At 41.1% G+C, this 24,452-nt stretch overlaps 1 protein-coding gene across 1 annotated transcript in view; it reads right to left on the bottom strand.

The window, feature by feature from the left end:
• LOC149150393 (ABC transporter F family member 3-like) overlaps nt 1-24,452 on the bottom strand; it is a 371,154-nt gene that overhangs the window by 316,212 nt on the left and 30,490 nt on the right. The window lies entirely within an intron of this gene.

Raw genomic sequence — 24,452 nt, 5'->3', positions numbered from 1 at the left:
CAAGTAACGAAGAATCACATTACACTACTTTGCCCTAGATTCTTCAATAGCATCCTCCCTCAATGAGACAAAGTAACAAAAAGGATAATATCATAAATGATAATAGTAAATACATTTACATATCCTCAAATGGATCTGCATTATCTTCTGCATATTGTAACTCTACATCATGAATAGATGATGGGGGTCCTAGAATATATGAAGTTGCATCAGCAGGCTGGACTGGTGGTGGAACACTATCCTCAAGTAGGTTGAGGTGAATCATGGCATTCAGTGTCAGGTTCAAGTCAGAGATCTCAGGCTCCACATCCCACATCCTGCTCGGACCTTTTTTTACTCTGGTTCAACATGTGATAGAAGACGAAGGTTGGAATGAACATACACAAGATCCTAAACCTTTGTCGCTCCCAACTTGTTTCGCTTCACTGAATGGATGAAGCCATATGTACTCCAATTCCTCTCAACTGATGAGGAATTAGCAACCTGTGATAATAACCTGGTAGCTAGAGTGGAGAAATGAATGTTATCCCCACCATGGAAGCCCCACCAAGTAATAGGATCAAGATGTCCTTGATCATCCATAGCTACTGGATCTGAAAAGCTACTAGTAGATTGTACAAATCCTCCAAATTCTTGGCATATTTCCATTGCAACTCCCATATCTCTATAAATTTTCCTCAAAGTTGTCTTGTATCCTTGTACCACTTCAAAATCCTTGTTTGGAGTTGTTCTACCAGTTAAAGACAAAATTTTAAAATGATAATATTTAGGGTGCAATGCATAGGCCAAAAGGTGTAATGTTGTGGTCATTTTGTTCCACCTTTCTGTAACTATGTCCTTCACTAAATAATAGAATGTTTCATAAGAGTCATTTTCACTTGCCCTAATAATTTCCCTTATTCTCTCCAACACACTATCAATGTTTTTATAAACTTCCCCCAAGCAAGGTGTTTCTGTGTCAAATGCCCTGATCAAGGTCAAGATTGGTTCAGTAAACCGCAGAAAGTATTGGACCCTGTCCCAACATGCATCATCAAGAATGATGGACTTGATTTTGTGCTCTCTATCAGAAGTGTAAGTCCTCCATGATTCCCAAAAAGGGTCAATTACCATTGCTTGTAATGCTTGTATCACCTCCACAAGCCTCTTCACGACAAGAGTGTGGGAGGCAAAACGAGTTTCAACAACCTACAAGTTTCAAAAATTCAAATCTCAAATGGTAAATCATATATAAATTTGTAATTAAAATTAAGAATTTCCAATACAAATAATATTGATTAAAAAAAGAATACCTTCAGTAGCTCCAACTTTGCAAAACCCTGATAAATGGCCTGGAACATTGAATGATTGGTTATGAACATTTGGATTCCTTTTGCTACTACATATATTTCATTAATCCATTCAATCTCACCAATCTTGGTAAACATATGGTTCAATGAATGTACTACACATTGAGTCCAAAAGATGTGATCATATCGACCCTCCACAATCAAACCTGTGTGTTGTCCATAATGACTTGGACAACATTATGTGGCCCCATACTTTCTATTACATCAATAAGAATTGTGGATATGAAGGATGCATCTTTCTCTATTCCACTGCAATCAACAGCTTTCAAAAACATTGCAACAACATTAATTAATGAACGGTTTCTTTGGTCTCTCCATCCATCAGAAATGATGGACAGACTTGTTTTTGCCCATGTATCCCAGATTGCCTGTAGTTGATACTGCAACAACATTAATTAATTAATGGTTTCTTTGGTCTCTCCATCCATCAGAAATGATAGACAGACTTGTTTCTGCCCATGTATCCCAGATTGTCTGTAGTTGTCTATGCCAACAAAGTAGTGCGGACCTTTTCATATCTAGGGCTTTTGTACCCTTTTGGCGTTTCATTAACAGCCTTAATCATTTCTTGCCAATAAGGGGAACGCACCAAATTGAATGCTAGCCCATTTGCATAGATGCAACGAGCTACATGTTCATCGGCTATGTCTCCACCTTGATTATTGGAAGTTGCTTCAAGAGGGCGTAGAGTGGGCCTTTTATTAGTTGTGGCAGTAGGCCTAGATGGCAATGGAAGCCTAGTTGTAGAGCTTTGCACAAGTTGTTTTCCCTTAGCAAGCTTCCTATCAGCAGCTTCTTGCAAAGATGCATAGAATTTCAATTTTTCAAGACTCAAACCTTGGTCAGGTTTGCCATTGCATCTTTTGGCCCGGTGCATACTTGCACCCCCTGTGTTAGTTTGACCAGTAAGATGGGCCTTCACTTTAGTATATGAGCCATTTTTTATATCTTGGCATTCATTGCACTTCCATTTAAATGAACCACCTCCGGGATTTTTTTCCAATAATCTCCACATACTGCTATAAAGCAGATTTTGGGTCTGTTTTGTAGGAATTTACAGGGTAAGTTCCACAGAAAGAATACCAAAAGGACACCGCTCACAACCAGATCTCAAATCAATACACCAGTATTTTTGACGTGGTTAAAACCCTCAGAGTGCAAGGAGGGAAACAGTCCACGGCCTGTCCCAACGTGGGTACTACAGGCAATTTATTAATCAAAGAATGAAAATTTACATAAGCTTCTCTCATGCACGGATTACCCGAACAATGACCCTCCATGCGCTTTAAATAGAACTCATGGACCAATCGGGTGTCAAGCCACGGATCAAGTGTCGGTAATACCGAGGTGAGAGTGAACCGTCGGATCACTACATATCGTGACCGTCGGATTGTAAGTTACAAAATGTACAACGGTAAAGAAACACACTTTACCTAACTCTAACCTAACTCTATACTAGACCAAGTTGAACTTAACTATATCCTATGTGTCGGAATATCCTAACATCCCCCCTTAAGAACAACTTGGGATAGGATTGAAGGATTTACAAATATGACACAATAGGAGAAGGAAGGAGGCACTAGAGCCTATCCCCCCTTAGTGACAACTTCCTGAACTCCAAGCATATATCGAAGTTTAGTGAACTTCGCCTCTGTGAGAGCCTTTGTGAAGATGTCTGCAACCTGATCATCTGTTGGACAATATTGCACTTCAAGAACATGGTCATGAATGAGCTTTCTGATGAAGTGCATGTGTAGTTCAATGTGTTTGCTGCGCTGATGCTGGACTGGATCTTTGCATAGCTGAATGGCACTTTGATTATCACACCAAAGTGTGGTTGAATGCTGCTGCTCAAAGCCAAACTCTGATAGGATCTGACGAAGCCACAAGGCTTCCTTACTAGCTTCCACGGCACCACGATACTCTGCTTCTGCTGACGAAAGAGAAATGGCAGCCTGTTTCTTACAAGCCCATGTAATAGGTCCTGAACCAAGAGTGAAGACATAACCGGCAGTAGACTTCCGATCATCAGGGTCACCAGCCCAATCAGAATCAGTGAAACCAACTAACAGAGGAGCTGCTTTGGCACTGTAATGAATCCCAAACTGTACTGTACCTCGAACATAACGAAGTATTCTTTTAGCTGCTTTCCAATGACTTTCACGGGGGTTTTGCATAAAACGAGCAACAAGGCCAACAACAAAGGAAAGATCAGGACGAGTATGGGTTAAATACAAGAGTTTTCCGACAAGTTGACGGTATAAGGTAGCATCAACTTCAGGAGAAGTACAAGAGACTGAAAGTTTGACTCCAGACTGAAAGGGAGAAGGGGCTGGCTTACAGTCTTCCATGTGAAAATGACGAAGAATATCACAAGCATACTTGGACTGGGAAAGGAAAATACCCTCTTGGGATTGCAAGACTTGAAGACCGAGAAAATAGTGTAAGTGTCCTAAGTCTGTCATTTCAAATTTCTTTTTAAGGCTGGACTTCACATGGTTTATAAGGTTGGGATCACTACCAGTAAGAATAAGATCATCAACATAAAGAACAAGGATGATAAGAGAGTTGCCCACTTTCTTGGTGTAGACAGTATTGTCAGAATGACACCTAGAAAAGCCAGATTCTAAAAGAAAGCTATCCATTTTGGCATACCAAGCCCGAGGAGCTTGCTTGAGGCCATAAAGGGATTTCTTAAGTCGACAAACAAGGCTGGAGTCTGTTTGTATGAAGCCAATGGGTTGTTCCATATAGATTTCTTCCTGCAAGTCCCCATGCAAGAAGGCAGATTTAACATCCATCTGATGGACTTCCCATTTTAAAGAGGCAGCAAGGGAAAGAACAAGGCGGATAGAGTTCATTTTGGCAACAGGAGAAAAGGTTTCAGTGTAGTCAATGCCTTCAACCTGTGAAAAGCCCTTAGCAACGAGACGAGCTTTATGTTTATCAACTTTCCCATCTGGTCCATACTTGGTTCTGTAAACCCATTTACATCTAACAAGTTTGCGTCCCTTTGGTAGAGGAACAAGATCCCATGTATCATTTGTCATCAATGAATGATATTCTTCATTCATAGCTGCTTCCCAATGTGGATGGCCTGAAGCTTCTGCAAAAGTGTCAGGATCATGATTTACTGGAGCTTGAGCCAGTAAAGAAGAGGCTCTTTCAAACTGAGAACGTGTACGTCGCTGATCTGTAGGATCACCGGCAAGATCACCTGCTGCATCCCGAGTAGCACGGACCCATCTTGGAAGTTGAGGATCCTGAGAAGGTGGGGGAGGATTATCATCCTCGCTTTCATCATCTGAAGAAGAAATGTTTTCAAAGATAGAAGAGATAGGAAGAGGTGGCACATCCGCCGGACTAGGCTCGCAGGCCGATTTATTTTCATCAAATTTTACATCTCTTCTAATGATAACATTTTTGGACTTAAATGGAATAAGTCTATAACCTTTTACATCTTCAGAATATCCAACAAAAGTACATTTCTCACTCTTAGGTTCTAAAGCTTTATGCTTTTCATCTGGAATATGGGCCCATGCTTCACTTCCAAACACACGAAAGTGACTTACATCTGGTTTAATGGAACTCCAAGCTTCTTCTGGAGTGATATTCTCTAGAACCTTAGTAGGAGTGCGATTGATTATATAATTTGCACAATTAATTGCTTCGGCCCAAAAACTAAGACTGAGTCCTTTAGATTGCAGCATACAATTAGCCATTTCCTTTAAGGTGCGATTTTTCCTTTCAGCTACACCATTTTGTTGTGGAGTGTATGGAACAGTATGTTGCATTTGAATTCCATTTTCGGTGCAAAAGTTGATGAATGTGTTTTTAACATATTCTCCACCATTATCAGTTCTTAGCTTAAGAATTTGATGTCCAGATTGTTTTTCAACAAATGCTTTGAAGGCCAAAAAAGTGGTAAATACTTCGCTCTTGAGTTTTAAGAAGTATACCCAAGTGCGTCTGGAGAAATCATCAATGAAAGTTAAGAAGTACTTGCAGCCAGAGAATGAAGCAACAGGAAGAGGACCACATAAATCACTGTGCACAAGCTGTAAAGGGGCTGAGGCGTGCCAAGAGGCACGTTTGTCAAAACTGTCCCGATGATGTTTTCCGAGTACACATCCGGAACAAACACCATCTCTGCAAGATACCATAGGAAGACCTGTCACCATATTTTCTTTACATAGATGCTGAAGGGAGCGATAGTTTAAGTGACCAAATCGCTCATGCCAAAGTTTGCTCACTTCATCATTATGAGCAACAAATACTGAGGGAAGATTGGATGACCCAAAGTTGTGAAACTTATACAACCTTTTGGAATCATCAGCAAGACCAGTAGCTAGAATCTGTTTAGGATCTTTTAGATCCTTGATTACAACATCATGAGGTGAAAATTCAACAATTTTACCTTCACCTGAATGAGTTATCTGATAGACAGATAGAAGGTTGCAGGATAAGGTTGGAACACATAATACATCATTAAACTGACCATTGTCTAGATGAACAGTTCCAGTCCCTACAACATTAAGAGATCTATCATCACCAATATATATATTTTTGGTGTTACAATCATTTAAAGAAGAAAACATGGCTTGGTTTTTGGCCATGTGACAAGAGGCTCCAGAATCAATGAGCCACTCATGAGAATGAGAAGAAGAAGAAGATACATTTAATGCATAACCAGACTGAGATGATTGACAATGACATGCAGAAAGTGCCATTCCGGAAGTTGAAGTTGAAGTAGGCTCCACATGGATGTTATGTTTCTTCATTGCGGCTTCCAAGGCTTCCATCTTCTTAAAGCATTTAGATTCTAAGTGGCCATCTCGATTACAAAAGTTACAATGTCTATCAGTCTTCTTCCATTTGTTTTTATTGGTCTTATCATTTTGCTGAAATGATCTTTCATTTTGAGGCTGAAATGGTTTAGGACCATTCTTTTGAGGATATGACTTCTTAGGATTCTTTGAATTTGGTTGCTGCTGGGCGGCTAACGCTTTCGTGGAAGAGTTTCCAAGATTAAGAAGACCAAGGTGTAAGAGTTTTTCTTGTTCTCTTATTAAGGAATCACAAAAGGAGTCAAAGGAAGGGCGCTTGTAGTCTTGTCCTTGACAAATGAAAGCTTCTCTTGTAGAATGGAAAGTGGAAACAAATACAGAGTAGGCTGGTCCCAACTTAGTAAGGATGGAATAAATAAGGTTACCATCTTCTTTCTTAACTTTAACACCTTCCAAGAGATATCTAAGGGTCTTGAATTTGGACAAGAAATCTTCAATGCAAGAAAAATTATTAGGATCCAAAGTAAGCAGCTCATTTTCAAGTTGATGGGCTCTAATTTCATTTTTAATCCCAAAAACTTTAGCAAGTTTTTCTAATGCTTCATGAGGAGTCTCAAGTTCCGCAATGTGGAATCTAAGATCAGGAGAAATAGACATCCCTATCAAACCACGTGCTTGATCTTGTCTATTTTCCCATTTTGCCGCCTTGTCTTCATCTTTTGGTTTCTTCTCTTGGTCTGTGGCTATTCTGAAGAGACCTTTACTTCTAAGTAAATCTTCCATGTAGGCTACCCATTGGAAGTAGTTAGTGCTGTCAAGAATGACTTGGCATGGACTTTCCATTTTTTTTAAAAAAACTGAAGCTGAAGATGCTGAAAGTAAGTGTTCCAATGGATAGATCTCGAAAAAATAGGCGGTTTTAAAAAAAACGGCTCTGAAAAAGGCTTCCGGATGAAGAAGTTATGGCTTTTTGAAAAATAATTGTTGAAGTTGCCGGCAAAGTGCGCGAATGTGCGGGAATGAAAAAATCCGCCCCCACAAAATGGAGACTTGAACCCAAGACCTCTACTCTCTTAAAATAGCTTTGAACCAATTGATCTATACAAAAAATTTGAGAGAGAGAGAGAGAGAGAGAGGGGGGGGGGGGGGGGGGGGCCTCGGTTTGCGTGCTTGCCTTGAGAAAGCTCTTTTTCCCTACAAAACACAAAACACAAAACCCAACACGAATATGCAAAGAAAAACGAACCTTGCGGCTCGAAGTTAGCTTTAGCCAAAAAACTAGAAATTTAAAAAAAATCTCAAAGTTAGCTTTAGCCGAAAAACTAAATATTTTTCTCAATGTTTCTGATTTTCCGAGATCACACTAAGGTGCAGGGAAAAGAGCATACGCATGAGAAAAATCCTTCCTTTCTGTTTCTGATTTGCCCAGATCGCACAGAGTCGCAGGGCAAAGAGCATACGCAGAAATGAAAGGTATAGATCCGGTTAAAAAAAAGGCTAAATAAACTGAGACCGAAATAAGCAGAGAGAAAATAACAGTAAACTGCAAAAAAAACACTGTATACCTCCCGATCTGAAAAATGACGCAGCTAGGGCTACCGGAAACCTTTTCGCGTGAAACGAAAGGGGTTCCTCACTGGAACAGATGCTCCGAACGCAACAGAGCAGTCCTCTCGGCCCGAAAGCAGTCAGAAACAGCAGATCTAGGAAACGACAGCCGCATGCAGTTCTACCGGCTTCAGATTTGGATCACCAACGGACGCGGCCCTCAAATAGCTCTGATACCATGTAGGAATTTACAGGGTAAGTTCCACAGAAAGAATACCAAAAGGACACCGCTCACAACCAGATCTCAAATCAATACACCAGTATTTTTGACGTGGTTAAAACCCTCAGAGTGCAAGGAGGGAAACAGTCCACGGCCTGTCCCAACGTGGGTACTACAGGCAATTTATTAATCAAAGAATGAAAATTTACATAAGCTTCTCTCATGCACGGATTACCCGAACAATGACCCTCCATGCGCTTTAAATAGAACTCATGGACCAATCGGGTGTCAAGCCACGGATCAAGTGTCGGTAATACCGAGGTGAGAGTGAACCGTCGGATCACTACATATCGTGACCGTCGGATTGTAAATTACAAAATGTACAACGGTAAAGAAACACACTTTACCTAACTCTAACCTAACTCTATACTAGACCAAGTTGAACTTAACTATATCCTATGTGTCGGAATATCCTAACATGTTTTGATGATTTCCCCTTCACTCTGCTCATGCTGGGATGGTTCCATAATGATAATGGTCTATAGGTTACCTTACTGCATATACAGTTCAAATTATAATATATTATCAATACCCAATTAAAATACACTTCATCTAACACATGATATAAGGTCACGATATAATATACTTTCAACAAGACTTCAAAATTTAATACACCATGTTCTTAATGGCTAAACTGAAAATAGGAGTAAACACATCAAAAATACCAAAATAAAAACAATGAAAAAATAAAAACAAACTATTATTCTAATAATGCAACACAGTAATTATGTTGAAGCGCCCACACAGTAGAAATTGCGTTCAAATCTGCTCAAAGATTGTGTGCACAGGCACCAGCTCTCAATTTATAAAGTACTATCCCTAAAATGACTAATGAGTAGTAATGGTTTGGTGAAAAACTTGGCAAGGCTGGAGTCACGAGTGTAAGAAACTAGGAGTTGTCAAATACTTGGGATAAAAAAGTTAAAAACCCTGAAAATTTCCAAGCAAAATGGTGTTTTTTAACTACACCATGTTCGTGGTTTGACACCTACATTTCCATCATGCCTGTTGAAGTTTCTAAGTTTACTTGGTTAGAAACCCTCCATGCACTTTATCTTATTTATTCCTACCTACTTGTTATTTTACTTAACAAGTTATTTACAATGTAAATACTGAAAATAAACACTAGTGCATGCTCAACATATTACAGATCAGCAACTAAAAGAAACAAAAACAATCACGCCATATGACACCATTATTTTTCGACTAATGTCCCCAGAAAAATCCAATGTGGGAAAATCGGTGCAACTATCTGAGGGTTTTCTTATTAAGCAATATCAGAGTACAATCTGGGTGCCGAAACTGGCCTACCCAACAAAGAATTTCCTTGGCAGTAATACCTCTCAGTTTCTGACAAATCTTTTGGCTGAAACCCCGGATAATCCTTCCGGCAACTACTCAGCACAAATCTACCCCAGAAACCCCAGCGTCAGCCTCTCTCTAGACTGTGTCAGCCCCTCTCTGCCTCACGCTGGCTCTGCGTCACCCCGGATGGGTCTGCGTCAACCCTAGGAGGCCCTGCGCCAGCCCTCTGGCCCTTTGCGTCACTCTCCTTGGCTGCTACGCTGCTCTCCCGGCACTATCTCTGCCTCTCTATCTCTCTGTACTCAAATGCCCCTCAGCTGCATCTCCTGATCTCTAATTCTATCTCTCTTAGCAAACCACACTCTAGAGAATAGAATGACTGATCACTCTAGTGTATTCTCCAAGTGACCCTCAAGCCTCCTCTTATACTTTTCTTGTTGACATATCAACGACCGAGATTAAGTCCCTAATCAACGGCTAAGATTAGATCTGGCTTGATCCATGTCTTTTGGACCATTCTAACACATATTCATATTAATACACATTAATATTTTATTTTCCCTAAGTTTAGACTTAGGGACTCCATTAAAAATATTAATTATTTTAATATCTCCTTATCTGTTTAGAATCTGCCCAAACCCTTTCTGGGTATTGGAGATCTCATGTGCCCCAACCTCTCCACCAAATTTCATGGCTAGAGCACATCCGATGCTACCCCAAATCAACACTCCCTCTTAGCGAGGATTGTGCTCTAGCAATACTTCTCACTGAGTATTACTCTGATCATCCAGCATCAGTACCTATGCTGATGCTAGGCCTTCCTGCCCAACATCCTCTACACTGCTGCATCCTGTACTGCTGCCCATGGTTCTGCCACTGCCACTGTTGCATCTGTATGACAACTCCCTCTACATCCGTGCTGTTGTTGGTCCGTTCTCCCAGCACTGCATCCCCACTGCACCTCTCATCATGTTGATTCGTGCTGCCCACTGCTGCACTGCAACTCAGTTACTGAGAAGTAAGTAATTGATCTCCCAATTTGACCTCCCTGTGGAGCTAGAGACACCCACTGATGCTGAAGCTCCCTTTGCCACTGACAACTGCTCCCTCTCTAACCTCTGCGTTGCTGCAACTCCCTGCATCTCACACCGTTGCACACCTCAGTGTGCCATCCTGCACTGGTGCAACACTCCTATGCCTCTCACACTGCTACAGCCTACTAGTCTCGCGCTGTCTAGGGACTCTTGCAATGTAGCTCTCTTTATCGCTTCATCCGCATCTGTCTCTACCCACATCAGCCAGTCCTGCTACTCCTCGTCGAGGCTCCCATAGCAAGGTCTAATCCAAGAGGTTGGGTGCCTCGAGGATCCTGCACCTCAACGCCTGTAGTCTGCCTGACTACAACTCGATGTCTCTCCACTTCTTCTCAAGTGGCACATGTGCACTCATGGCACAGTCATCGTCTGTCAAAACTTCCTTCTCTGCTCGTGTTAGAAGACTCTCCTGCCTTAGTCTCGGAAGACTCTCCCTTACTCTTCTTCCTTGGACACTAGGTCGCATAATGACCCAGCTCCCCACAATGGAAGCACTTGATCTTGGAGAGATCCTTCTTCTTCTGCTTTTCCTGCTTTCCCTCAGATGCTAGGGCCACATCTTCCTCCTCCTGCTTGACTTTGATCCCCTCGCTGCTGCTACCCATCTTCGACTGACGTCTGATCTCTTCCTGGCGAAGAGTTGCCCACATCTCGTCTCAAGGTGGGAGAGTCCCTCTGCCCAAGATACTCTAGACAAATACCTCCCAGTTTTCTAAGACAGCATTCAAGGTTGTCCTCACCATCAGCTCTTGATCTGGTGTCGCCTCTATAGCAGTCAACTGATCTCGAATCTCATTCAGTCCTCCAAGGAAGGTGTCAATCAGTTCTCCCTTCTTCATCTGATACAACCTCAATTGATTCTCAAGTAGCATTCTTCTCTGCACAAAAGTATGCTGGTACAACTTCTTGAGAGCCTCCCACATCTCAAATGTCGTTTCCTTCTCGGCTATGTGTGGTACTACATGATCCTTCACACCGTCAAGGATAATGCTCTTGGCCCTCACTATCGCCTCCTTGTACTTGTCATTATCATTGGGGTCGACTAGGATAGCTATTACCTTCAAGGCGAAGTTCTTGACACGATTCCTGTCAAGTACAGATAAGATTTTGGCCTTCCAGACTGCGAAGTTCAATGCTCCGTCCAGTCTATCCTGGTCTCTTACTCGGTGTAGTGCCATGACGCTCCTCTACTTCCTTCTTGGAAGTTCTCTGTTCTCCTCTGAGTCTCTACTCATCTGGAAGTTCTCTTCTGAACTCCCTTTGAGTCCTGATTTCCCTCCTGGAAATCCTTTTGTCGCTATCGAGATGCCCCCCTACTCTGATCATCTTGTGCAACCGTACCACTGACCCGAGTTCCTCGGCCAAAAACCCTCAGTAACAACTCCTCTGGCCTTACTCTGTCAGGTATTGTTCTGGCTACAATACCTCACCAGCTCCACTCTGCAATATTCCCGCAGCCTTCTAAACCCCAACAACCTGAAGGTGAGAGCTCCTAGGCTCTGCGCAATCCCGACACCAGCAACCCGACCTCCTCAGCCAACTGCGTCAACCCTCCCAGCTACTGTGTGGCTCTGCATGAGGCTTCTTTTGCCTTCCTTAGCCTCTGCGCTGCCTCTTCCCAGCTCACCCTTGATGACGCAGGCATTGCGTCACCCTTCCTTGTTGTTGCTCTGCTAGAAACAGCTTCTGTCACCTCGGGACAACTGTTTTGTGCTGCTATTGTTCCGCTCGGCTGATGTCCTGTAGTCCTCCTGTGAATTCGTGATCACGCTCTGATACCATGTTGCAGTTTCTAAGTTTACTTAGTTAAAAACCCTCCATGCACTTTATCTGATTTATTCCTACCTACGTGTTATTTTACTTAACAATTTATTTACAATGTAAATACTGAAAATAAACACTAGTGCATGCTCAACATATTACAGATCAGCGACTAAAAGAAACAGAAACAATCACGCCATATGACACCATTATTTTTGGACTAATGTCCCCAGAAAAACCCAATGTGGGAAAATCGGTGCAGCTATCTGAGGGTTTTCTTATTAAGCAATATCAGAGTACAATCTGGGTGCCGAAACTGGCCTACCCAATAGAGAATTTCCTTGGCAGTAATACCTCTCAGTTTCTGACAAATCTTCTGGCTGAAACCCCGGATAATCCTTCCGACAGCTACTTAGCACAAATCTGCCCCAGAAACCCCAGTGTCAGCCTCTCTCTGGACTGTGTCAGCCCCTCTCTGCCTCACGCTGGCTCTGCGTCACCTGGATGGGTCTGCGTCAGCCCTGGGAGGCCCTGCGTCAACCCTCTGGCCCTCTGCGTCAGCAACGCTGGCCTCTCTGAGGCTCTGCGCAACTCTCAACTGCCTCTGCGTGGCCCTGCATGATCCCTGGCTGGCTCTGCGTCACTCTCCTTGGCTACTGCACTGCTCTCCCGGCACTATCTCTGCCTCTCTGTCTCTCTATACTCAAATGCCCCTCAGCTGCATCTCCCGATCTCTAATTCTATCTCTCTTAGCAAACCCACTCTAGAGAATAGAATGACTAATCACTCTAGTGTATTCTCCAAGTGACCCTCAAGCCTCCTCTTATACTTTTCCTGTTGACATATCAACGGTCGAGATTATGTTCCCAATCAACAGCTAAGATTAGATCTGGCTTGATCCATGTCTTTTGGACCATTCTAAAACATATTCATATTAATACACATTAATATTTTATTTTCCCTAAGTTTAGACTTAGGGACTCCATTAAAAATATTGATTATTTTAATATCTCCTTATCTGTTTAGAATTTGCCCAAACCCTTTCTAGGTATTGGAGATCTCATGTGCCCCAACCTCTCCACCAAATTTCGTCGCTAGAGCACATCCGATGCTACCCCAAATCAACAATGCCGATGGCATGTCATTTGTTATATTTGTTTAAAGTAGTTCGTTATATGAAGAACATACAAATATTGAGACTTTATGCACCTTGCATTTGGATTTAATCAAGGAGATACGAAATGGAAGCATTTTGAAGTTGTAGGTATGTCGACTAAGTCAAGTATTAGAAGCTTCAACTGCTACTCTGTATGAAGTAATTGGCAAGGGTTTGAAGGCGCTCAAAGGTTTAGGGTTTTCCGATCAAAATGGTGTTTTTCAATGTTTTTTTCTTTGTTTACTAGTTTAGTGTTGATAGTACCTTGGTCTTGTCCATCGTCCGAACGATGAAGTCTGAAGAACAGTTGTCGTTCGAGGCAAATGCCAAAGGAGAAAGATGAACGTTGAATAGTCGCTGCCAAATGATGAACGTTGATTCACCGAACGATGAGGGTAAACGCTAAGCGATGAGGGTAAACGAGGGTGCTTGTAGCAAACAGGAGTTGCCAAGTGAGTCACGACAAACGCACAGCAAAAAACGCCAAACACCAAACGTCGAGTTCAATGTTCCAGTGTTCCGCCTATGTAGGGTGCAGACAATGAGACAAAGAGGGACCACCGGCTTTTAAATTTTAACGAGCTGCTTTTGACTTTCACTCAAGAGTCAAAAAACTAATTTTCGTCGTCCAAGCTTTTCACTTTAGCAGCGATTTCCAAGTTTTGCTTTTGGCAGTTCCAGCAAGGAGTGTCATTTACATGAGGATCTGTTTCTGTGACGAGGAATCGTTTCCGATGAAACTCAGATCCGCCAACTGGAGTATTTTTGCCATATTCCGGCGGATCCGGATCCAAATCCGAGTTCGATCCACGGATCTGGCGATCTAGCCTCTCCCTTTGCCGGATCCGGTAACGTAGCTCTATTGTTGACCAGCCTTCTGCCCTGAAGATTCTAGGGTTTACCTTGGGAACCATTCTCGAAATGAGAGAAAGTATTTGGGGGCTTTTTCCCCCGGCAATGTAACCTACGAAAAAAAAATCGTGTGGCAAGATTACGTGAACTCTACGTATGACATGATGATGTAATTTAATCAAGGGTGGCAAGTGTAGGAGGGATTCTTTATGATCCCAAAAGAAATGAGTTTGTTCATTACACATGCAGATTAGGAAAGGTATCCAACAATCTGGTTGGGGCTTGTTTCCTGTGGCGTGGTTTATCCATCACAAAGGAAGAAAGCATTCATTCCCTAGCAAGTTTTGGAGATTCAATGTCAGTCATTAATCAATGATAACCCAATCAAATCCGATGGGGAATAAACTCAGAAATTTGATCTCAACAATCAAACATGAACTTTCTTTGTTTGTGTGGTTGATTTGTAACCCAAGAAATACACTGCATTCAAATGGTTGGAATATCATGCCATTCCAAACTGAACATCCTCGTCAGAAAATCCCTAGACTCTTGGTCACTCTGATTTTTCTAAAAGGAAACTCCAGACTTCTGTCATTTGGCTCCCCGAAATTGGGCCAGGGCTTCATATTGAGCAATCTAGGATCTCTATGAATGGGTTACTTTTATGTGGTTTCAGTTTTCCTAGTCCAGCCTTGGATACTTTGGAACACAGATCTGTGGATCTTTTCCCCTGCTACTAGTTGGGCATTTGTCTTTGGATTGGAGATACTTCTGGGTATCTTCATTCTACAACGACGAATAACGAGGTAATTAGAGAATTTCAGTGAATTCTTCATTGACGTGAAGAGATCTCATAGGCTTATTGTAGTGCATTGCTAGAGATATCTTCAAAGATTCCTGAATTGGAGAAAGCTTACTCTTCTCATAATGCTATCATCATGAGCATACGTTTGATATAGAAGCAGAGAATCAATTCCTTAGAGATGGAGATCAGTAGAATTCAAAATTTGACTCTCTCATTAGGTGGAAAATATCTTGATGGCTTCTAATAGTCAAAGAACATAAAATTCGGTCCATGAAGTTCGAAAGGAAGAAGAATCAGTCCAACAACTCTGGGAACCTACAGAAATTGAAAGACCTAACCTGCTCTTCTGATGAGGAGCCAGAAGCAGAAGAAAGTGCCTTTAACTATCATTTGTAATATGTATTATCAAGTTTGTTGTTTTTTGGTTGTCTATGTAAGGTTGGCCGCCTGTAAGCCCACTTGGAAATATTGTTTCATTAGGACTCTCAAGAAATTGGTCATAACATCTAATCAATGTATAGTCTAGTTGCAAACTGAAGAATCAAAAGAATGTATACTATTGCTAGCCTTCGCACAAAAATTTTGAGTTAACATAAAGTTATATTTAGTTTTAAAAATAATAATAATGATGTAATTTAATCAGGGTTTATACTTAAATTATATTAGCACAAGAATTAGTTTGAAGGATTGCCATTAATGCATAAATGACGCCTACAACTATGCATGTATGGTTACTCAACCTGCCATAAATGTAAGACCTTTTTTACATTATATGTCATAACATCATAGCATCCTCGCAGAGAATATGCATGTCATCCAATGGCACCAGTGTCATCCTCGGTATGGGATGCATAACAACTTTAGAGGAAAGAACAACAACCTCGAACATATTCATAAAACTATTTTGTATTAAGAGGAAAAAATTTTGCTACTAAATCAACAGGAAATGAAATTATAAAGATATCAACTTTACAAAAATCAGAGGCTAAACTTGAACCCAATAAAACTACTAGCAATGCTCTCACTAAAGAAAAATAAAACCATACAACATTGAAGCAATGAAGAATGTGCTTTGTTGCCGCAAAATCTAGCAGGCCTTGGAAAGGAAAACCCTACAAGGCATCAACTAGACCAAGAAGCAGCAATAAGGTAGTGGCCCACTATCACCTCAGCCAAAACCCCCTGCTTGGATTTTCACCGATGGGAGGAGTCCTGGTAGGAGAAAGATCACCTATGACAAATATTCTATCGTTAATGCATGAAATGATCTTACTAGGTGCTCTTCAAGAAAGACACAGTTTAGATTTGACGTTCTATGAAGTGACCTGGAAGAGGCAGCACAAGACCTAAGGTTTGATAGATTCAACGAGTGCTGGAGTATCTGATGGTCAAGGCAAAGAAAAGGTTTCTCACAATGTATACCAATTATGCCAAGGCTCATGAAACTTTCAAGCAAGCCCATAAGTTGAAGCAAAGAAAATTAGATATTCCCTCTTTGCCAAACAACTAGGGCAAGAAAATTTACGAATGAAATTGAAGTGGATGCCCACCAAAAAGATAGGTTTTATGGCAAATACCATCCCCTTGATGTTTAGGCTCGCCAATCACCAAAACTTCACTTGCCTAGGGATTCACAAGCCCTAGTTTCCTAGCTTGCCCTTGAAAGGGCCAAATTAAGAGAGAAGAAATATGGATAAAAATAAAGTATGTTCACCAACCAACTAGAACAGTCCCTTGTCCCTTGAGAATATGAAGTCTAGGATGATATAGATTTAGCCAAAAATATTCATGAGGCTGAAATTTGATGCGCTAGCAACGAAATTTCAAGCATTTACCTATGCAATGGAAAAATGGATTTTCATGGGAGAGCTTCAAGGAGTTCACCACTAGGGCAATTCGTTACATGTTATGTATGAGTAATGCATTGAGTATTCATCTAGATAGCAATTCAATTAATCTTCAACAAGTTAGGGCACAATTTTAGCATAACCTAGAATCAATAATTCCATACATTAGACGTTAAGAAATAGATATTCAACAATAGAGTGCATTTAAAAGATAACATGCAAGATTTCCATCCATTAGATCAAAGAATAGCTCCAAAGAATATCCAAGATCAGCTCCAAATATCAAAATGCATCCAAAGACCTCCAAACATCCACAGGAGAACAAGTCTGAATTTCTCTAGTGAGACCGAACTTTCAAAGGTGTGATGATGATTTGATTCAAGTGAGAGTCTCCTTTACTTTTACGAAGAGATCGAAATACTATTTAGCCTATGATCCCCTAAATAATCATAAAATAATCTGCAAACATTAGCTAGGTCACAAGCCGACCTAGTAGCTCATGATGAAACAAAACAATCTCCACATAAGAAGGTCGAAATGCTGACATCACGCTAGAAGGCCCTCCTAGGGCTTGCGTTAAGGACCAATAGTGCCATGATGAGTGAAGAGGCCCTATAAAATCATGTTCAAGGGGTTGGCCCCTAAATCTCTAACAAAATACTCTATGGGCCCAAGTTTTGAGCTTGGGGCACAAAACAGATCTCGTGGGTCTCCAAGTGGCAAATATGCCTGACTCTACTCCAACATTGAGTGAACTGAAGATGGTGCTAGCCCTCCCATGTCTCAAGGCATGAGGTAAACCTCATTTAGGCCTTAGATCAACTCCCTGAACCTATAGTACTGCTAAGTCGATTAGGGGCATGCTAGTCCAAGTGCACCATCCCACAAATAATGAAGCAAATGCAGGAACGTTGTGGTGCTAAAGGTGCCCATGGCTACAAATGATGATCTACAACCATCTGAAGTCCCATGGCTCTCAACGCATCACCACTGGGTGTCAATATGTCCCCTTGGAGGACATGGACCCTAGTTAAGTTGCCCAGACCTATAGATGGAACCACGTGCCAATTATACACAATATCCAATGCTACAACGTTCACCATTATGTACATTTAATCATTATTGTATCTAAATGAACCAAGCTTGAAAGGAATTGGAAAATTAACACTTCATACAAGGCTTCTCTTCCAAAATTGGTGCCTTACTCACGTAATGGTGTTACCTCCCAACGTAGGAGTGGTTAATAGACTATCCTATTAGGTGTTTTCATCCCCCAAGGGGAAGTGACATGTCCTTGATCCACCCATCAATCGATAGGTGCCATGTGAATAATAATGGAACAGAGGGGAAACGACTTCGTGGCCAAGTGTCATGGTCAAAGGGACCAGCGATGATGGAGCACCTCATCCTGGGTGTATAGACGTGACAAGGGAGCAATCGTGGATGCATGAGTTATCTCAACCTTTGTTATTCCACCCCTCTAAATGCCTTTTACTTTTTCTTTAATCTTGATTCCTCTTTGTATTATTGTTTGTACCTCAAGGAATAGGGCTTGCTTTGTATGACATATAGTTGTTATTACCCCCTTTAGGATGGGGCAGTTTAATGCCTGTCAGGGGTTGGGACATACAAGGGTTCCTTGTCTTCTATGAGATAGGGCAACATTGGCCCAAGAGTTGGGTGATGGGCATATGGGTGAGGTAGAGCTCATGTTTGGCTTTTGCCCACATGCTAATTTGTAAGTCCCGATCATCTTTTGCCTTTTGATTTTTCTTTTGTTTGTTCTGCTTGTGACCATTATCTGCTCTTTTTGTTTCTTTTAGCCACATCAACCTCCTAGGGTACATTTCCAAGCCCTACTAAGGTATGAGGATGTGTGGGTGCCAAATCCCAGAGAACCAATGGTCAGTTGAACCCGAAGAAAGGTGGTGGAATAGGGGCTTGTAATGTAAGATGAAAAGTGGTAAGTATGGAATAAGGAGAGATGGGTCTATGTTGTCTAAATCATGGCATCCCAAGTAGTGCCCCTCATTAGTTTTTGGTAGCAGCGGACAAGTTTTCTAGTCTCTATGGTGTCTATGAGGCTAAGTAACACAAGAGAATACTTATCTCCAAGACCTAGAAAAAGTTTCCAAGGAAAATGCCTTTACTAGATTAATTATCCAATTATTAATTATTTTCCTAGGTTCTACTTAGGAAAATTGGTTGATTAAATCAGATTAATTGAGGTAAATCGATTTTGCTCTAGAGACTTCTAGAAAAGTCACTTGAAGGGATCAAGATGATCTTAGCCATTGAGAGTGGTCAAATCATGTTCGTAGATTCGTCAACGAGAAATTATAAAAGCAAATCGATGGTTCAATTGGAGACACATTGCAAGGAGTTAGAATTAACCAATTGTAGTGGTTAGCAAGGGCGCAGTTTGACCAAGGGAGACACTAGCAAAAGAGTTTCAACAAAGAAGATTGGGGAGAAGATTTCTAGAGGAATTTTTTCAGTGATTTCCAGTTTACAGTGAGAGGAAGAATATCAATTTCATTAGTAGAAGACGCTATTAAGAAATTTACTGCATAACATAAATAAATACTGAGAGGAATAAATATAAAATTAACCAGCAATAACCATAAACACATAAACACACATGTTTATCCGGGAAAACCCCAAATCCGGGGAAAAACCCAATCATAATGAAATTTCATTATCCTTGGCCAAAACCCAGGCCAATCCGGCCAGTGAACCTTCACCGCTCACCTCCAGGCCTTTTTATTACAATGAAGTCCTTCCAGCCTTCTATAGGCTCCATTACATATAATACCACGGGCATAATACCATGGGTGCACAATACCATGTGCCCCAAAACCATCACTGTTTACCCTCGTCAACTTTTGACTCTATCTCGAGTCAAGTTTACCTAACAATTCCCCCCTTAAACTTGACTTGGGGTTCCTTGACTAACTCCAACCAAACCTGCTAAGTAAGCCAATCCCGCTCACTCTAGCTCTTACCCCCCTCAGAGTTTTTACCTGGGGTATTGTTAACTCGACATCCCCCTATCACCTAGGTCTAACCCAGACTTTACTGGTGATCACCAAGGAGTACACATGCCTTACCAGGTCTTACAGTAGTATGCCCATTTACATGCAATAATTTTGACTTCATTAATTTTTTTTTTCTTGCTGTTGCGATTCTGATCCATCCTCTCTCAATTTGATTTGCTCAAAAACTTCTATCAAACCGCTCCAACTGCGAGCCTGATGAGAACCTCGTAGATTCCAGCACCAGTGGCATCACGTAGCAGAAAACGAATAATTTTTGAAGCTGCATGAACCCTGAACAATTCGTCAGAATGTTCCAAACCGGTAAATATCGCAAATGCACTACGATCCCTGGCGGTTACGGCACTATCTTCCGCACATTCTCCTCGAGGTTCTTCCACGTACGATTGTTCCACCATTATTTTCCAGACCCAGATTTGGAAAAACGAATAATTTTTGAAGCTGCATGAACCCTGAACAATTGGTCAGAATGTTCTAAACCGGTAAATATCGCAAATGCACTACGATCCCTGGCGGTTACGACACTATCTTCCGCACATTCTCCTCGAGGTTCTTCCACGTACTATTATTCCACCATTATTTTCCAGACCCAGATTTGGAAAAACGTTGCATTGATATCATCAAGCACTATAAACCCCTGGCATCAAAGAATCCCTTTGAAGCCAATATCTGGCTCTGATACCAGTTGTTAAGAAATTTACTGCATAACATAAATAAATACTGAGAGGAATAAATATAAAATTAACCAACAATAACCATAAACACATAAACACACATGTTTATCCGGGAAAACCCCAAATCCGGGGAAAAACCCAATCATAATGAAATTTCATTATCCTTGGCCAAAACCCAGGCCAATCCGGCCAGTGAACCTTCAACACTCACCTCCAAGCCTTTTTATTACAATGAAGTCCTTCCAGCCTTTTATAGGCTCCATTACATATAATACCACGGGCATAATACCATGGGTGCACAATACCATGTGCCCCAAAACCATCACTGTTTACCCTCGTCAACTTTTGACTCTATCCCGAGTCAAGTTTACCTAACAGACGCAACAAAATTCAATGTTGGAAATGTAACTATTTTCAATCTTCATAACTATTGTTGTACTCATTTCAATATGTATTTTATGTAACAAACAAAAGATGAAAAGAAAAAGTTATTATTTTAAAGAATGGATTCCATGCTCTTTATTGATGGTCTTCTAGCTAAAAGCATGTTAATCATGCTTCTAGAGTTTGTTAGATCATAGGATTTATTGTCATAAGTCAAGAGAGTCAACATCATGTTTATAAGACCCTTTTGGGCAAAATATATCTTGTAAAAGAATTTATTGAGTCTAGAAAGACTTGGAAACCTCCAAAGTACAAGTCGGCCCTGGCAGCTTCAAGGCGGCCTAAAGGAGGGAATTCAACCCCTTGGAAAGGCTATATAAAGGAGTAGATTCGACCTCATTTGGCGCTCACTCGCTCACAAGTTCGATCTCAAGAAAAGAAGTCCGATCTAAGGCTAGAGGAGGCAAGAAAGAAGGAGAGAAGGTCTAGAAGACAAAAGGAATCCAAGAAGTCAAGGAAAAACTTGTTTTGGGGCTCTATCTCTTTCACACGTGTGAAGTTTTAGGGTTTTTGCAGCTACAAAGGAGGTCGTAACTACAGGTCTGAATCGCAGTAGGACGAGGTGCAATATCAATTTGTTGTGAAAAGGAATATTTTGTCTTGACTTCGTTGAACTTGAAAGGATTTGTCTTGCTCAAGGAAGGATCTCTTGGAGAAGTTGGATTTGGGTTTTGTAGAACAAAGTTGCAGTGTCGAAACTGTGGTCGAAGTTGCAAATAGAAGTTGGTTGACGCAGGATTGAGTTGTGGTGATCTGATTCTCTTGGACGGGATGACTTGGTACTTGGAGGAGGACTTGGTCTAGGGTTTGGGTCTTTGTTATCTCATTTGAAGCAGATTCTATAAGAGAAGAATTTTCTAGGTTTTCCCCTTGGAGGGGTTTTCCTTGGGTTGGAGCCTAATATCTGTGTCCATTGTTTTTACTATTTTGCTCTTGAGATTTGCTTGATGATAAGGATCTAATAAATGAGCTCAAGAAGAATAACTAAATTTCACAAACAGATATTAAGGTGAAGGAAAATCAAAATTAATAGCTGCCACATTGCATTTTCCACAATTGTATCAGAGCTAAGGTGAACAAATAGGTAGCTGGAAGGATCATCTTGTGGACACAAGAAGGATTTGCTAAGGGGAAAAGAAAGGCCCATTGATTAAGAAGAAGTGTCTCATCAGAAGAAAGCTTGAAGAGGACGACTACAAGAAAGTTGTTGTTCTCTCTTGAGAAAAGGATCTAGTCAAAGGCACAATGGAAGACACCCCTGAAGGAAGCATCAAAAGATTTTAGCATCATCACTTTTGGAAGCCATCATTGAAGCTTCTTTGAAGATCTTGAAAGCCTCAAGATAGTTGGAGACATCATCGTAAAAGGAAGACTTTTATTAAGTATCATATTGTTACTCTATGTCTGAATCTACAGGTCATATGGGTTTTGTCTATAAGGAAAGCAATAGTTGTTGGAGCATCAAATTTCCTAGCATGGAAGAAAAGGATTGACCTGGCACTTACAGAACATGAAGTAATAGAATATGTTACTGGTGAAATTATTGAACCTAGCAAAGACAAGACTCAGGAACTAGCAAAGTACAAGAAAGAAGAAGTAAACGCACAAAGGATCAACATTGAATCTATTAAGGATACTCTTGTTCCATTTGTTGCAAATTTGAAAACTTCTAAGGCTATGTATGACAAGCTAGTAAATTTGTACTTTGTAAGTACATCAAGACAAAAGATGTCTTTGAAGAATAAACTATATAAAATGAAGAAATCAAACGACGAGGACATGGCATCCTTTCTAATGAAGATCTCTCAATTAAGAAACCACTTACAGGGGCTTGGGGAAACAATTTTTTATTCTGAAATGACCATTTGTGTACTAAATGCATTGCCGCCAGAATGGAGCAATTTTGCAACAAGCATCTACTCCAAGAAAGATTCAATTCCTTTTGATGAATTGTGGGCTCAATGCATCTTGGAAGAAACAAGGATCAAGGCAAAGGATGACATTGGATCAGAGGAACAATATCAAGCCTTTATTGCTAGAGTCAAGAAGTTGAAGAAAGGAAAATTTGGGAAGTCCAAAAAGAAAGATATGCCCAAGGTTCAATGCTTCAAGTGCAATGAATATGGACACGTTAAGAGGGATTGTCCAAGCCAACAAAACAACAAAAGAAAGGAAAGAAACGAGGCTCACATAACCTGAGAAGAAGCCAAAGAAAGATGTCAAAGATATGTACTATTAAAGAAGGCATCCTCTCTGACAGGTTCCTTGTAAAGTTGGTCTTTCCTTTAAGATAGTATGCATTGTTTTTTACTCTAGAAAAGGTTTTGATTTTTGTATGACATCATAGAGAGAAGCATGTGATAGTAGCATATTTAGAGTCTACTTGGCTCAGTAGCTTTATAGGAATCATCTTTAAAAGGATGGACCATTTTTCAGTTATTCATCTAGGAATTATCTAACATTATGTTTGTAATGATCCTAAATAGGAAATACAAGTGATAACAACAAATCTTCTATGTATTGAAATATAGAAACGAAATGTTCAGTAGACACCCATATAAAAACTGTAAATGGAGAACTTCTGAGCCATTCTATTAATTTTCTACAAGCCAAATACAATAGATGATGGAATGGTGCACATGGGCTTGTCTCAATGGACAAGCAGGACCAAACCCAGGTAAGAAAAGAGCTGAGTTGAAGGTTGCCCAGCTACTACACCACTCTGCACTGCGCTGCCCAGAAAATTGTTGCTCTATTGAAGTTCGAATGGCTGGAATGGGTGCTAAAACCGCCCAGAAAATTATATCCTTTTAACCACAAACTCCTTGGCCAAAACCCAGAAGGGATTTTAGCTGGTTTTGATTTTGGAATTTCTACCCCCTTGGAGCCTCACCCCAGCTATGGCTGCCAAATTCGACCTGCTGGAAACTGGTTACAAATCCACCTGCAAACTCCTCCAAAATCTTGGGTTTACCCTTGCTATCCAACTCCTAACTCCCCGAATGAACTCTTGGCCCGACCCCGCTGCTCTCCAAGCACCACGAAATTCTGTTGTGTGGCCTCCGTGCTCTCTCAGCCAAGAAATACAAATTGTTGGGAATGCTAGCTCAACTGGCTGAAAGCTCCAGCGAAAATGTTTGTCCAACGCTGCTACCCCAACTCCCTCACCTCTTGGCAAGTTGTGTGATCCCTGTTGGTCTCAAACTCCCTCTGCGTGATTCATGGCTACCCAGAAATATGCACTCCCTTCCTCTGCGTTGTTCTTGATGTGTGTCACTACCACAAAACTCCTAAAAACTCTTGTAGAACAGCCTCCCTAGGGTGACCACGGATGGTCCCCCGAAGTAGAGGTTGAATCTCCCACGTGAGAGACTCGTGGTTAAATAGCCGGTAGACTCGCTAAACAATAGAGTGAACAAATGTGTGTTTGTTTGCAAATGTCAAAGATGAAAACAAAATGAGAGTTGATCTCTCTTTATAACTCCTTAGGCCCC

Source organism: Pinus tabuliformis, chromosome 9 (assembly GCF_031772625.1).
Source record: "Pinus tabuliformis cultivar Carrire ecotype Pingquan chromosome 9, CPIR1, whole genome shotgun sequence".
NCBI lineage: Eukaryota > Viridiplantae > Streptophyta > Pinopsida > Pinales > Pinaceae > Pinus > Pinus tabuliformis.
The sequence above is the reverse complement of the archived record's forward strand: the minus strand, read 5'-3'. Positions and strand labels throughout refer to the sequence as shown.